At 36.1% G+C, this 17,517-nt stretch overlaps 1 non-coding gene across 1 annotated transcript; it reads left to right on the top strand.

The window, feature by feature from the left end:
• The first annotated feature begins 7,370 nt into the window (after nt 1-7,370).
• LOC141710216 (small nucleolar RNA R71) lies at nt 7,371-7,477 on the top strand. The gene has a single exon (XR_012570748.1). It is a non-coding gene; the product is annotated as a small nucleolar RNA R71 (small nucleolar RNA).
• The last annotated feature ends 10,040 nt before the right edge of the window (nt 7,478-17,517 follow it).

Here is a 17,517-nt window from a genome sequence, read left to right as displayed (position 1 = left end):
GTCAGTACTTGGCTTATCAGAACTTGACGAATCAGAATTTGACGAGCCAGATGTATGTTCTGATGCTTCTTGAGATGTGATAAAATCTTGAGTATGCTCCCCCTGCAATGGTGCATCTTCCTTTGACGTAGTCACCACAGTTTCAATAACATCAGAGTTTAATCCATCAGAATTTACAGTATCAGGACTTAGACTGTCAGGACTTGAGGTATCAGAATATGAATCTTCATTTTCAAATCTCAGCTTATCATGATCAATGCAATCTTCAAGTCCAGTGATCTTCTTGTCATCAAAAGAGACATTGATAGATTCCATGACCACTTTTGTTCTCAAATTATAGACTCTGAAGGCTTTTGTAGAAAGTGGATATCCTACAAAGATTCCCTCATCAGCTTTTAGATCAAACTTGGATAGCTGTTCAGGATGAGTCTTGAGAACAAAACACTTACATCCAAATACATGAAAGTATTTGAGATTTGGCTTCTTGTTCTTCACCATCTCATATGGTGTTTTTCCATGCTTGTTAATGAGTGTTGCATTTTGAGTAAAACAAGCAGTCTGCACAGCTTCAGCCCAGAAATAGGTTGGAAGCTTTGCTTCTTCAAACATTGTTCGTGCAGCTTCAATTAGAGTTCTATTCTTCCTTTCAACAACTCCATTTTGCTGTGGAGTTCCAGGAGCAGAAAATTCCTGCTTTATTCCATGATTTTTGCAGAACTCTTCCATTATCAAATTCTTGAATTCAGTGCCATTATCACTCCTCAAAATTTTCACAGAATCTTTGATCAATTTATCCAGATGTTTGACATGATCAATCAGGATAGATGCAGTTTCACTTTTTGTGTGCAAGAAATACACCCATGTGTATCTGGTGAACTCATCTACTATGACCAACGCATATTTCTTCTTTGCAATAGACATGACATTCACTGGACCAAATAGATCAACATGAAGTAGATAGTAAGGCTCAAGAATTGATGATTCAGTCTTGCTCTTGAACGAAGATTTTCTTTGTTTAGCCTTCTGACATGAGTCACAAAGACCATCAGGAACAAACACTGATTTTGGCAGTCCTCTCACAAGATCTTTCTTGATCAGTTCATTTATCTTGTTGAAGTTTAAATGAGAGAGTTTCTTGTGCCAATTCCAGCTTTCTTCAGTTGAGGCTCTACTCACTAAACAGATTGCAGAACCATCAGAACTTGTTGAAAGCTTAGCTTCATAAATGTTACCACGCCTGAATCCCTTCAGAACAATTTTTCCTTTAGATTTACTAACTATTTCACAATGTTCTGCAAAGAAATCAACATGATAACCTCTGTCACAGATTTGACTTATACTCAGTAAGTTGTGTTTAAGTCCTGAGACCAGAGCTACATCTTTAATAATGACATTCCCAAGATTGATATTGCCATATCCCAAGGTTTTTCCAATGTTGCCATCTCCATAAGAAACACTTGGGCCAGCTTTCTCCACAAAGTCTGATAGCAGGGCCTTATTTCCAGTCATATGTCCTGAACATCCACTGTCCAGAACTAGAATATTTTTCCTGTTGCCCTTTGTTTCAGCAGCTTCAGAACTGCTCTCAGAACTTGATTTATCAGCATTTGCCATCAATGCATAGTTCTCCTCACTTTCAGAGTCTGAGGTGTCTGTCCAGCTTTTCTGCTTTGTGACAAGAGCTTTGCCTTTGTCATTCTTGGTCTTCTTGCAATCAGGAGATATGTGGCCTTTCTCACCACAATTATAACATTTAACATTAGCGTAATCTCCTCTGTCAGACTTTCCTCCTTTTCCTTCACATCTTCTGAAATTCTTCTTATCAGAACTTATGCCTTTCCTGGAAAACATCTTTCCCTTCCTGAACTTCCTGTATGCAATCTTTGTGATTCCTTTCACCATAAGAGCACACAGCTTCATCATCTCCTCATCAGCATCAGTTTCAGGCAAGCTTTCAGAATCTGAGTCATCATCACTCTCAGAACTTGATGACTCAGTATCAGATTTTATGATAAGAGCTTTACCCTTATCTTTCTTTGAGGAAGGTGGTTTGGGGGATTCCTCTTCAACCTTGAGAGCAACTGTCCTTGACTTTCCTCCTTTTCTCTTGCTTCTTTGTTCCATCTCAAGTTCATGGGTCTTGAGCATTCCATAGATTTCATCAAGAGTTGTTTCATCAAGATTGTAGTTGTCTCTTATTGTTGTTGCCTTCAAATCCCAACATTCAGGAAGAGCTAACAGGAATTTGAGGTTTGTATCTTCAAGATCATACTCCTTATTTACTAATGACAAGTCATTCAAGAGTTTGACAAATCTATCATATACATCAGTCAATGACTCATTAGTCCTAGAGTCAAAGTGTTCATACTCTTGAGTGAGTATTGTCTTCCTGTTCTTCTTAACTGTTTCAGTTCCTTGACACCTTGTCTCCAGTGCATCCCATATCTCCTTAGCAGTCTTGCAGTTGATTACCCTGTTTGACATTACATTATCAATGGCACTATGCAATAAGTGACGTACCTTGGCATCCTTAGCAATAGATGCTATATCTTCAGCAGTGTAATCAGTCTTTTCCTTTGGTACGGTCATTGCTGCTTCACCTGCAACTACAACAGCGAGCTTGGTAGGTTTGTGAGGCCCTTCCCTGATTCTATCAAGGTATTCTGGATCTGTTGCTTCCAGAAACATGGTCATCCTTACCTTCCATATGGGATATTCAGATGGTCTCAATATGGGAACTCTGATAGTCTCATATCGACTCTGAGTTGATATCTTTGATGATTCCTCAGTTTTGGTAGGCTTAGTTGGAGTTTCTGTGTCAGACATGATTGTGTTTGGATCTTTAACTGTATGTGTGTTAACAGATAGCTCTGATACCACTTGTTAGGTCACACTTTCACTGTAGAGGGGGTGAATACAGTGTTTATTACAATCAAATCAAACTTCAAGAACTTATGTAACAGAAAACAAACTTTATTTAAACAATAAACTCTGTTACAATCTGGAACTGTTATCTCTCAGTGATGAACAAAATATCACGAGAGCTTCTAGAGTTATAATAAATAATATTCTCGATAATGATAACACCTCTAATGTAAACTCTATTTCTGTGTTTATATACTACACAGTTACAAGATATTCGCTAATTGATATGGAATATAATTCTGCTTCCTAAAATATATCAATCAGATATCTTCTATTCCAAGTATTCCATTCTTCACAGAATTCCTTCTTCATGCATATCTCTTCTTATGTTTATCTTGATCTTCTTAACTTTAATCAGCTACTGTCCTTATCTGATCGTCCTTCAGCACTTAAGTTCTGATATCTATCTCCTGATAACATAAGTACTGATATCCCTTAAGTTCTGACTTCCAGTACCTTAAGTTCTGACTTCCAGTATAAGTACTGATCAGTTAAGTACTGATTTGTTCTGTTCAAATAAGATCTGAAATCTAAACATAAAACATATTAGCCATGACATTATCAAATATATCTAACAGGGTTTCAATTCCAAATCACTCCAGCCATCCAACTCCGGCCAAAACTGACCAGAATCATCTCTGTATCACCATCTCCGGCGAAATCGACCAAAACTCCGGCCAAACATCAATCTAACGATTCTGTACATGAAACTTCACGTTCTATAGTTCAAATCAAAGCTTATGAACTCTACAATCAAACCCCTAACACTCTATATACCTCAGCTTTCTCAAAATCAAAAACGTATAATTCAAAAATTGACATAAACCCTAATAATCGAACTTTACTATTCAGGAATTGTTTGTTCAATTAAATACCATGAATCGATCAATAATCATCATATAAGGATATGAATACCATCAAATCATCCTAATAACCCTAAAATCAAAAAGTCCAAATTCGGGTATAAACGCTAGAAACTAAAATTAAAAAATAACGAATCAAAACTTGAAATTGATATCAGAAATCAAAAGAACAGATCAAGAGGATGAATTTTGATACTCACATCAATCGATTTGATGCAGAAATCAACTCAAAATCACGGCTTGATTGTTCAACCCGACCTGAAAATCCTGACCCGAAATTCAGAGTATTTACTGATTTTTAATTTTTAATTATAAATAATTAAATAAAAATTAGGCTATTTATAGTAGGTAAAATAATACTCCTAATTAAAATTAAGGCCCTAATTATACATCTATTAAAATTAATTGGACCCTAATTTTATAAATTTTGAGTATTAGTTTTAATTTTTAAATATTTAATATATACAATATATATATCAAAAATTCTCAAAAATTATGAGTAGTTCAAAAATGCAAAGAAATAGTATAATTGAAAGTCCCATAATTTTATAAAAATGAAAATGTGATTTTGTGGGGTTTTAACACCCAATGGGGCCCGGAAAAGTCATTTTTCGCGAAACAAGAAAATTTATAAAATATCTAGATGTTCAGAATAAGGCAATGGTACAAGCCGTTCTAGGAAAACTAAGGCCAATTATTTTATTTGAAATATTAGTTATTAAAACATAGTTCGGGTTGTATAACTTTTGATACCGAAGCTTTTAACACCAAATAAAATATCTGATAAATACCCGAAAAATACCCTGACGATACTGAATACACGTAGCACATAGCAGTTAGGGTTTTATACTTAATTACACATAAATGACATAATAAAAACATAATTTATCTTTATTACGATATAATACAAGCATAATTTCCCAGTCGTTACACCAATCATGTCAGAGAATATGGCCATCATGCATCTCTGAAAAGTAGCAGGTGTTCCACAGAGTCCGAAAGAAACTCGACGGAAAGGGAAAGTGCCAAAAGGACAAGTAAAAATGGTCTTTCCTTGATCTTCTGGGGCAATGCAAATCTAATTATAGCCTGAGTACCCATCCAGAAGGCAATATTACTCATGATCAGCCAACCTGTCAAGCATTTGGTCGATGAATGGAAGCGGAAAATGATCCTTCCTGGTGGCTTTATTCAGCTTCCGATAATCCATTCATACTCTCCACCCTGTGACTGTCCGAGTAGGGATGAGCTCATTCTTCTCATTAGCTACAACTGTAATGCCTCCTTTCTTGGGCAAACACTGCACCGGGCTCACCCATGAACTGTCTGAAATAGGATAGATGATCCCTGCATCCAGCCATGTAAGAATTTCTTTCTTCACCACCTCTTTCATGCTAGGATTGAGTCTTCTCTGATGTTCAATGGTAGGTTTACTTCCTTCCCCAAGTAGAATTTTATGCATACATGGGAAGGGCTGATTCCCTTGATATGTACTATAGTCCACCTGATTGCTGATTTAAACTCTCTTAGAATTCGCAAGAGTTTGTCTTCATCACTACCTGAAAGGTCAGATGCAATAATAACAGGTAAAGTAGATGCATCACCTAAAAAAGCATACCTCAAGTGATCAGGAAGTGGTTTGAGCTCAAGTGTGGGAGCTTCTTCAATAGATGGTTTAAGACGCTCCTGACAATTTTTCAGCTCTGCTAATCCAAGAGACTCGAATGGAAAATCCAGCTTCCTCTTCCACGGAGATGCATTCAAAAACTGAAGTTGATTTGCTCCTTCTTCATCTTCACTATCGGATTCCCCTGTTAAGGATTTCTCTAAAGTATCTGACCTTAGCAGTTGATCAAGCTCAGAATTCACTACAGAATCGACTAGCTCTACTTTATAGCACTCATCTTCATCTGTGGGGAATTTCATTGAGTTGAAGACATTAAAAGTGATATCCCGATCTTGAACCCTCATTGTAAGCACTCCCTTTTGCACATCGACCAAAGTTCGGCCTGTAGCTAAGAATGGTATTCCCAAGATAATAGGAATCTTCTTATCCTCCTCAAAATCTAGGATGACAAAATCAGCAGGAAAGATGAGTTTATCCACCTTAACCAAGACATCATCCACTATACCTCGCGGATAAGTGATGGATCGATCAGCCATTTGTAAGGACATTTTTGTAGGTTTTGGATCAGGAAGACCAAGTTTCCTGAAGAAAGATAATGGCATCAGATTGATGCTAGCTCCCGAGTCACACAAATACTTGTCAAAAGATAACTCGCCAATGGTGAATGGTATCGTGAAGCTTCTTAAATTTTTAAGTTTAGGAGGCAGTTTCTATTGCAGCACCGCACTACACTCCTCCGTTAGAGCAACGGTTTCTAACTTCTCATGCTTTAACTTCTAAGATAGAATACCCTTCATGAACTTAGCATAGCTCGGCATCTGCTCTAGAGCTTCCGCAAAAGGTATGTTAATATGTAATTTCTGGAAAACCTCCAGAAACTTTGCAAATTGCTTGTCGAACTTCTGCTCTTGAATTCTTTTAGGATATGGAGGAGGCGAATATACCTATTTGTCTCCTGTATTCTGCTCAGGAATAGAGTGTTCAACATAATTTTTCTTTGTTTCCGCTTCGCCATCTTTCTGATCAGCTGAATCATCAACAATTACAATTTCTGGTACAGGGGCAGGCACGGGCGTGCTTGGATAGGGCGCAGGCGCGCTTGGCTTCTACCGAAAATTTCAGATTCTGAATTTTGATGGTTAGCGACCTTTCCAGACCTCAAAGTGATTACTTTCAACTGTTCTTTAACTTCCCTCTTGCTTGGGTTAGCTTCTGTATCACTAGGAAGAGTTCCTTGTGGTCGATTCAGTAGCGCATTAGCAATTTGTCCTATTTGACTCTCTAAAGTTTTGATCGAAACCGCTAGGCTTTTACATATTAGCCTCAATTCCTCCAATTCAGATTTTTCATTAGCAGATTGACCGGCACCTTCATGAGATTGTTGTTTTATTACCGGTGGCTGAAATTGTTACCTTGGTGCATACTGTTGTTGAAAACCAGGAGGGTTGAATGGATTGGCTCCGAACTGCTGATAAGGATGTTATGGATGTTTCATACCATTCTGATTATTACTCCAGCTGAAATTAGGATGGTTTATGTTGTTAGGATGATAAGTGGCAAGAACTGGTTGTTGTGGTCTCTAAAAATTGCTCACAAACTGTGCCGACTCACTAGATATAGCACATTGATCCGTCTTATATGCACCTGCACAAAGCTCACAAACACTTGCTATATGATGAACTCCATAATTAGACAGAGAATCCACTTTCATAGTCAACACCTTTAGCCGAGGAGCTATAGCCGTAGCTGTATCCACCTCCAGAATTCTCGCTACCTTGCCTTGTGGTAGTCTCTGAGTTGGGTTTTCATATTCATTAGCAGCCATCATTTTAATTAGCTTATAAGCTTCCTCATAGCTCTTATCCAATAAGGCTCCACCTGATGTTGTATCGAGCATGGGTCTTGACTGTGCTCCCAAACCATTATAGAAGCAATTGATTACCATCCAGTTAGGCATTCCATGATGAGGACACTTTCTAAGTAACTCCTCGTAGCGCTCCCAAGCTTCACATAAAGATTCTTCCAATTGTTGTGCAAATTGAGTAAGAGCATTCCTGCTTGCAGTTGTTTTTGCCAGAGGGAAGAATTTAGTAAGAAATTTCTGAGCAAGATCCTCCCATGTCCCAATAGAACCAGCTGGTAGAGAGTGCAACCAGCTCTTAGCTTTATCCCTCAGAAAAAATGGGAAAAGTCTCAGTTTCACAGCATCTTCCGAAACACCATTAAACTTAAATGTGTCACAAATCTTGATGGAATCCCTAATGTGCATATTGGGATCTTCCGTGGGAGCATCCCCAAACTGGACTAAATTCTGTACCATTTGAATCGTGCCAGGCTTGATTTCAAAGGCATTAGCTGCAATGGCTGGTCTGACAATGCTAGGCTGAATGTCATTGATTTTCGGTTGAGAGTAATCCTTCAATGCTTTCGTTTATGCTTTTGGTTCTCCCATTGCAATGATTACTTCCTTTTCTACTTCTTCTAGTTTGTCATTACGATATTGAGAATGTGTTCGCATACACGCTCGATCGAATACCTGAAACACACAAACAAAGTAAACCTTGTAAGAAAAATAATCTTAGTTAGTGAACTTTAACGACCACTGATGATAAGTAAATAAACTAAATTTAACACTGATTCCCGGCAGCTGCGCCAAAAACTTGTTCGCACAAAAATACGCAAGCATACACGGTCATAAGTAGTATAAGATTAAGTTAAGTTCATTCCCACAGAGATTGGGTTAATTCAGAATGTGCACTTATGCAACAATGTATGATTATGATTCACTGCTAAGACAAGTATCAAATTGAGTTTGATTATCTAAAAGTAATTATGCTAGAATCAAGTAACTATGAGATTATAATCAAGTTACTTATATAAAATTAAACATGGGATTCTAAATTCATTAAATACTTCGTTCAGAGTTAATGCCTTTAATCATAGTATGTGATGGTTATGATAACTAATCAGACAACACGAAATTAATACACACTATCTTTTAATATACGTGTACCCTACAACTCAGCATCCACAGTTCAGAGAGAAGCTAGGCAGACACCAATTATGCTTAAACCCTATATGTCTATAAGATTTAAAAACATAACGGTTTAAGAGAAAGTTATCTACTGAGATTACATAGGGCAACATAAGATGGTTAAAATTACACTACAAATTATGCATGTTAAAACATCCATAAACCTATGCTAGCATGGCAAGTTCTAAACCCCTATATCCACTTTCGCAATCAATAGAGATTAACAATACAACTTAGATGTTAGCTATGCATCCAAGAAGACTAAGCACAACCATACTAGGAAATCAATAATTCATCACACGTTGAAAACTTTAAGAAATAAACTACTAAACTCCATAAATAAATCCGTTAGAATCCCACGATAACGATTAGTCATAATCGAATGGCTCATCATCATGGGTTCCAATGAAAATATGATAGTATAAAGGTTCTGAATACTACAAGAGAATATTAAAGTATTAAGGTTTAGAAAATAAATCTGAAACAAGCATCCAAAGTATCACCTAATTAGAAGAATACAAAAGAACGCTATAGAATTAAATTTTCTTCTTCTTAGCCGTCTTGTGTGCTTTTGATTTCCAGAGTTCTCTCCTTGTTCCTTGTTGTTCAATTCGTCTCCTTTTATTTATTTATATGCTCCTGATTGACTTTGTAATAACCCCAATTTTCTGAAATTTTTGAAACCCTGATGAATAATAACTTTTCTTGACTATGCTGATTAGGGAAAATTATCAGACAACACTATATAGGAATACTATTATGGAAATTCTGAGATCGTATTAGTATTCCATAAAGTAAATGAGTGTATGTAAAGGTCGTCAGAATTCAAATTCGAACACTTTGATTTTTTCCGAAAATCCATCAGATACCGAAAGAATTGAGTATAATGTAACATGATTAAAATGATTTAAATTCAAGGATTATAAGAGAGGATCATTAAAGGAATATAAAATATTGGAAAAGGTTTAGGGAACCCAAATAATAAGATCCCGAATATGATCCCTCACACGAAAAACGAGGACAAAAGTTAAGCGAACCTTATAATAGATAAGAGGTCATTATCCAAGTAATTTAGATTTAATCAAAGGAGTAAGTGGATGGTGATGTCATCACACCACAAGGAAGAGACATGTGTTAAAAAGGATGACATAGGCTTGATGATGCAAGCATGGTTAAAAGATATTTAGCTAATATTGAATAATGGCTAAGTATTGGAACATTGGTTAATTAAATCTAGGTTAAACTAACCAAGCAATTCATTTCATTTTCCAAGACAAACAAGAAGCATTTTCATTTCTTCATTTATTCCCTTGCTCTCGGCCAAAACCAGAGCAGCAACTTCAAACTGCCATATCTCCTTCAATACTCACTCAAATATTATGTTCTATAGCTCTTTGGAAAGTTATTGAGATGGCCTACAACTCGTATTCACAAGTCTCGTCCAAATAAGCATGGTAAGACCCTCATTTTTACAGTTCTTTCAACCGTACTTTTAGAAACTTCAAAACCTAACTTTGTGTTTTCTTGATTGTTTGTGAGATCCAAGCTTGTATAAGGATTAATCAAGGTTTTAAGGCTTCCTAGAAACTTTCCCCTCACAAATAAAGGTATAAAACTTCTGGACCTTTAAGTACTAAGTTTGTTTGCTTGAATTTTTGGATGGTTTGTATGGATGAGTAGTTGTTTGAATTATTAAGTTTGAATTGAACTTTGATTGTTAAGTAGATTAGTTGATTATGGAGATGGTATAATATTGAATTGGATTGAGGATCTTGAGCTTTTTTTGGCTAAGATAAGTAGCCTAGGTTTGAATCTTGAAGTTGTGGATGGATTGCAGTTGGAAGGGATTGATTTGGAGTGGTAAAAATATTGAAAATTGCTAAGTTCTAACCGTCATAATGCCCAATTTTCCTTAACTGTTTCTGTGCTTAAATTTAGGACCCGTGAACTCACTGTAAGATTCTGACCTTTTCCATGTTTAGACAGTTCATGTTACAAGCATCGTTTTGATATGTCGTTCGCCTAAATCCGAGTAACGAGCGATAAGAAATGACCGTTTTAAGTAATGGCGTTTCGCGAGCGAACCCCGAAAACTCGAGTAACTTTGAGACCATAATTGAGACCTTTAAATGACTAATCGAAACACGAAACAATTATGTAAGGTGGACTAGGCAGTTGGTAAAGTACTCGCATAAGAGTCGTCTTACAATGTTTAATGGTTAATTTTATAAAAATGGTGGAGCCGAGGGTACTCGAGCGACTTATGTAAATCGTTAAGCGCAAAAGCGAACGTTAGGGTCTAAGTGGATAAAGTCTAGTTTCTTAAGCGACCGTGGTTTAATTCCGGCTTATGTTGTTGTTCATAGGTTACATGACCCACTCTAAGCTTAAGTCTACCCCGGAGCACTCAGGAAAGTTTTTTACCCGTTATACTGTTGTTGTAATGTAAATATATTGATGCATTATCTTGAGATAAGTGCATGGTTGTTATTAGCAAGTCTTGCGATATATTGGATCATGTCAATATGATATATATATGCATGCCTGTTTCATAATCTTGATATCTCATTGTTGATTCAATTGATTATAAACTGCATAATACCTATGATAGAGATAAGCAGTACTTGTGTATACCCTTAGTATAGGGGACCCAGGGATGAACATTTTTCTAAACCGGGAGGCGATGTTTCCGAGTATAATATATATATATATATATATAAATAGTTTTCAAAACTATTAATCGAATAATTTTTATTCGATGGTTTTATAATATAAGTGAATATTACTTTTTTGAATATTCATTTAAGATTTCTATTACGATCAAAGACTAGTTTAATTATTTGAATAGAGTTTCTACTTATGAAACTTATTTTATTTCTATTATTTAATGAATATTAGTCTGAATATTCATTTGAGGACTTATGACTCCACTTATTTTATTTAATGAATATTAGTCTGAATATTCATTCGAGGACTTATGACTCCGCTTATTTTATTTAATGTATATTAGTCTGAATATTTATTCAAGGACTTATGACTCCGCTTATTTTATTTAATGAATATTAGTTTGAATATTCATTCGAGAACTTATGACTCCACTTATTTTATTAAATAATATTCATTATTTTCTTAAAGAATAATGTTTCGTTATTCGCCAAGTATTCGAGAAAGGATTGATATCGTCAATCATGATTACCTTAAATATTTTCAGAAAGTTATTTTCAAAACTTTTACTTCATTTGCTTTGATAAAAGGTATTCATCATTGGAATATTATTTATAACATAATATTCAGATATCTTTTGATTATCTTAGATTGATTTATTCTATGAAATCATCCTTATTCCAGATGCTTTCAAAAATATTTTTGAGTCTTCAAAATAATTTTAAAGGTTAGAGCGGATCCCAAAATTTATTTTCAAATTTAAGATCTTCCTTTCGAAGGGGACTCGAATACTCGCTAAAAAAATCCGAGGGATCCGGCTCCGTGATATGTTTTTATATTCGCAACGAGGTTGCTGATTGATAAAAGAGTTTTTGATTACTTACCCAACACTCGGGAAGTAAAATTCTTGGAATGAGTTTAATCCATTAACAGGCATCGCCTGGGAAATATCAGTGAGTTTTCAAAATGATGTTTCCATCAATTGAAGTATCTAGTAACTTCATATTTTGTTAACGATCTAAGATTTGAGTTTCCTTGAGCTGATAAAAGCCCTCAAGAGTATTTGTGAAAATGAGTTATATACAAGTCTTACCTTGTAACTTCAATGATATATGATGAACTTTTGAAACTGATTATACCTTGAATGGTGGTAGTTCAAGTAGTATTCGGAAAAGATATAAGTATATTGGAGTATCTTGTAACTTCATCTTTTCAACTTATATCTAGTAAATGGTTATCTTATGCATGATAAAGATTTTCAGAAAAACGTTGAGACAAGGTTATATATATGAGATCACCTTGCAACGATATTTTTATACAATTATAAACTGGAACTCTGTGTATATTATGCATGACAGAGAATTTCAAAGATTTTGAAAAGTATATATATATATATACTGAATATTTTGTGACTTCGTCGCGTTAAGATATCAACTTGGTTCTTGTTTGCTTGACCAAGATTTTCATGAGTACTATGAGAAGGCTCATATATTGTTAATTTCTATACATGTTATTATGGTGGGCTTGTTGCTCACCCTTGCTTTATTCTTTCATCACATAACAACAGCTAGACAAGATGAATATGACCAAGCTCCCAATTCACGAGCGGATAGGAAATGTTCCGCAGTTTCCTGTAGGCGTTGATGTAGCTGTAGCTGAGGTAGGAACTACCAATAGGCTAGGTTTTCAACTGTTAATGTATCAGACTTATGTATATTTATGAACTGTAATAATGGCAAAGAAAATATAAATTTATTCAGAAATCCTTTTGAGGTGTAATGGCTTATAATTGTGGAATAAAATGACTTGTGTTATTTTTGGTATTCATCTCTGAGATTGTAACTTGTGGTGTGTGTATATTATGGGATCACAGTACGCAGTAGTTGGTTGTTTATTAAGATTAAGTGTTATTAAGGGAAATGGAACTCATGACAACCCAGATCTCCGACCCCGGATTTGGGGGTGTTACAGAAATGGTATCAGAGCCAAGCGTTATAAACCTCAGAGATGATGCGACGTTAAAATAATAAGTTCACTAAGATAATAAAAACTCTTGCCAAGTTTATAGTCGGACTACCTAACGTAGTACTGACAGTTAAAACCCTTACGGGAACCCTTATAAATATCATGAGAGTACATAGATCGTCATCATATAAGGTAGTGGGGCACCGAACCCTGAAGTTTAAGAGCAACAACATGATGATGTTTTACTACATATTGGGTATCAGATTGTGGATTCAATGGAGCACCCTAATGAGGGACCAAATGATGTTCACATTGAGGATGTAGCGGTTGAGGATGTTGTCCTAGAAGGGATTGTTGCTGAGGAGGATCTCGCGGAGGATCCTGATAAGAATGAAGAAAGGACCGCTGAGGAATTGATGACCGTAGTTAAGGCGACTACCGGAGGTAGGATTGGCCGGTTACTACCATAGGTTTGTTCAAGTTTGTAAAGATAACAACCCCTTTAACGCGGCTTACTCGTAAGACTGAGAAGTTCGAATGGACAGAGAAACGTGAGAACAACTTCCAAGAACTAAAGAAAAGATTGGTGACGACCCCTATATTGGCGTTGCCGGATGGAAAAAAGAGATTTTGTGATTTGTAGTGATGTTTCGCACAAGGAATTAGGGTTCGTTCTTATACAGCGTGGAAAGATAATCGCGTACACGTCAAGACAATTTAGGGAATATGAAATTCGATATCCCACCCATGAGCTTGGGCTCGTGGCAATAGTTTTTCCCTAACGATTGGAGGCACTACTTGTATGGAGAGAATTGCGAGATTTACACAAACCATAAGAGCTCTAGTACATTTTCACGCAGATAGAGCTCAACATGCGCCAGAGGAGATGGTTAGAGCTAATAAAGGATTGCAATTATGAGATTTTTATCATCCAGGGAAAGCCAATGTGGTGGCTGACGCCCTTAGTAGAAAGGAGAGACTCAAGATGATAATGTCTTCGGAAGAGTTGATAAGAGATTTCGAGAAAATGGAAATAGAAGTGAAGGTAACCGGAGCCGGTACTGAAAAGCTATTTGAGATTGTAATGCAGCCTGAATTATTGGAAAAGATCATATTGTGCCTAGAAAAAGTGATGAATAAAGGAAGAGAGCCAATGAATAGAGAAGAGATTAATACCGAGAAAGATGATAAGGGAATAATGAGGGATTTCTACAGAATTTGGGTTCCAAATGTTTAAAAGCTTAAGGAAGGGATCTTAAGATGAAAGCCATGGTTCGAGGAATAAGATTTAGGGTAAACCCTGAATATGATAGTCAGGGAGGTCGCCATCAAGAAAGAGGGAACCCATAACATAATGAAGTGGAAAACAAGGATTTTAACGTATAAGATAACCCCGATTATGGGAGAAGGATGAAATATTTCATACTGATAAAATAGAAGTCGAGCAAGATAGGGAGATCCTATGGGGAAATTCATGGACCTGCCTAAACAAAACTTATACTTTTACCCCCAACCACCACCCTGAGGAAATAATGCAGTGGGAAATTCTTGCAGGACCTTTAAGTCGCTAAGCTCTCAGAGTTCCAAAGAACAAGTTGAACCAGTCAAGGAAAGAGCCCCGCTAAAGGAAATAGAGGAATCATTTGAGATTCTAAATGATTGACGAAGCGCAAAAGACTATTTTTGCCACTTACTTTCCTAAGAGAGAAGCCACCTGCTGGTGGAAGGCTAAGGAAGATAGAGAGATAGTGTAGAAGTTTTAAAACCAGGCCAGAGGCGGACAAGTATGATGAATCTTAAATCTAGGTTGTGAAAGTCATCAAGGTGCGTCTAAAGGACACGAATCCAGAATGACGGGATGTTTGAAATAAATGCTTATGTTGTGTTGGTTCATGAAATGGATGTAATAGAAACGAAAATAAAAGACTGAAAGGGAAAGGAGTATAAAGGGATATAAAGGAAATAGAGTTGAGAAGCAATAAGGGAGTTAGGTATGTGAAACCCTAGGAAACCCTAGCAATAAATATAGAGAAGTGTGTCATCATCAGCGTGATGATGACTGATCATGAGATAAAGTCAAGGTTTGAAGGCGTAAGCGATACGTATAATTAATCCCCTTTAAGTTGAGAGTATTCGATGAAACTTTGAGATAGACCGATGGATTAATAAAGAAACACGGATGGAATGAGGAGACAGGATAACAAGATATTAGGAAAATGGGATGAAGGAAGTGACCTTCAAGAATGTGAAGTGTATGTAAGACCGGTGACTTGATACCCAGAAAGGGAGACGCCATGTATAAAAGATATCCCAACATTAAGATGACAGTTGAGATTAATAATGGAGATAAATGAATAGTTAGAATTAAAAAGTTCACCTTGAAGATGACCAATATCTTTCAGAACATCCCTGTTATCATTGCCAAATCAGGAAAGAAAAGTGGATAACCATTGTTATCTTTTGGAGGCCATATGGATTGACCTCAACTTGAATAAGGATGCTATTGTGAAATTTGGTATAGACTATCGAGGTGGGAATGATTGAATAAGATAATCTATCAAGGATATATGACTTGATTCATCCATGGACGGATGCAAGTACCTTTTTAAAGGTGGAATTAAGGATATATACCCGATAACTTAATATGAACCTAGGGGAATGCATAAGGTTGGCATTTCACCATTAATAAGGACATTATGAGTATCGAAGTATGAATTGGGAAGAATTAAAGTAACAACAATCTTTAAAGATTAGTGGAGAAAGTTTTTTAGAACTATATAAATAATGGTTCTAGTATTAGTAACTGGTATCTTGATAAGCCATGTACCCAGGGAGTACAAGAGGAATGATTTAAGAATAACCTTGGAGAAGTTACAAAAAGAGTGGTGATATTTAAGTTTTTACAAATAAAAACTTTGGTAAAGGAAATATGATGAAATAGTAATAATGCCAAGTGGGGCACGTGTTAAACCATGAGAAAGTATGGATCAAACCAGTAAAGGTCGAAATTATTTAAGGAAATTAGGACCTAAGGTAAAAGACGTCCTAAGTATGATCGAGAGTCAGTCGTGACAAAGTTAGCCTCTAAAGACCGAGGCAATAACGTATGGAAAAATGGTGATACTTTTTTTTTCTTTCTCACCAAAGCTTACTGAAGAGCATTTCCACACAAGCAGTGATTGGAAATGAGGTAGAAAATTTAGTCGGAGATCATTCAAAAGATATTGATTATAAGGAACTGTTACTATCAGGAAAGGCCAATGAGGTGGCCGACACTCTAAGTGTAAAAGAGCAATTATTGGCGCTCGTGCCAGAGGAATACAGTGATGATGGTTAAAGCCACAAAGCTTGTATTATGGTGTGAAATATTGACATTCCTTCTGATGATTGTGTGATACTCAACCGTAATAGTAGTTTAGTAAAGATTTAATTCATGTAATCACCGTGAGCGGGTTATCTATCTTAGAAGGTCCTATCTTGAGATAAGTCAGGACCATGTTACGAAAGGACTAAATAAACCTTTGAGCTTCATGTCTCCCAATAAAGACATATGGTTAATAATGGTATTAACCTGCTATTGTTGCTTTTATTGAAAATCTTCTGCAATTTTATCTGCTTCATGTCATATGTACGTCAAGTTCAGGAGTGTTCTTCATGAATCATGAATGGTGATTATGTTACCTCCTTAGAAGAATTCGATACGGTAGGTATGGACTCTGTATGGTTAAATATTAAGATTTCATGGAATATAATGGCATTCTGTACTTTGAGGTTTATATCGAGATCTCCAGTTTGAACTATAAAGAACTGACATCTCGATAAGTATAATGGCTTATCGAGATCTCTTAATTTTCTATAAGTATTTTGACTTGTCGAGGACTCTGAGTTCTCGAATATGAACTGGACTTGTCGAGGTGTCCAAATCTCTGCATGTATAATCGATTTGTCGATATCTCTGAGTTCTCGATAGGCATTTTGACTTGTCGATATCTCTGAGATCTCTAATCAGAAAATTGACTTGTCGATATCTCCAATCTTCATATCTTCAATTTGACTTATCGATATCTCCGAGTCCTCGAATGCAGGAATGACTTGTTGATATCTCCAATCTTCATATCTTCATTTGGCTTGTCGATATCTCTGAGACTTTTCGATAAGTTATTCTTGACTTCTCGATAAGTCATTGTTGACTTCTCGATAAGTCATTCTGGAGTTCTCAGATAACTTCTCTATATGACTTGATCTGTGACTTGTACATATCTTGACTTAGAATATTTTTCCTAAAACAGATTTATTCAACTCCAAGTTTCTTCACAATTTCTCTGAGGCATGATCTTCTTGATTTTCTTCCAGAGTTTATTCTTAGGCTTGAGACTGTTCACAGAAAAATACTTCAGTCTAATCTTTGACACTTTTACAGACTCAAATAATACAATACA

The sequence above is a fragment of the Apium graveolens genome, chromosome 2 (genome assembly GCF_009905375.1).
Source record: "Apium graveolens cultivar Ventura chromosome 2, ASM990537v1, whole genome shotgun sequence".
In the NCBI taxonomy this organism is placed as follows: Eukaryota; Viridiplantae; Streptophyta; class Magnoliopsida; order Apiales; family Apiaceae; genus Apium; species Apium graveolens.
Note: the sequence above shows the minus strand (reverse complement) of the source record. Positions and strands in the feature narration are given on the sequence as shown.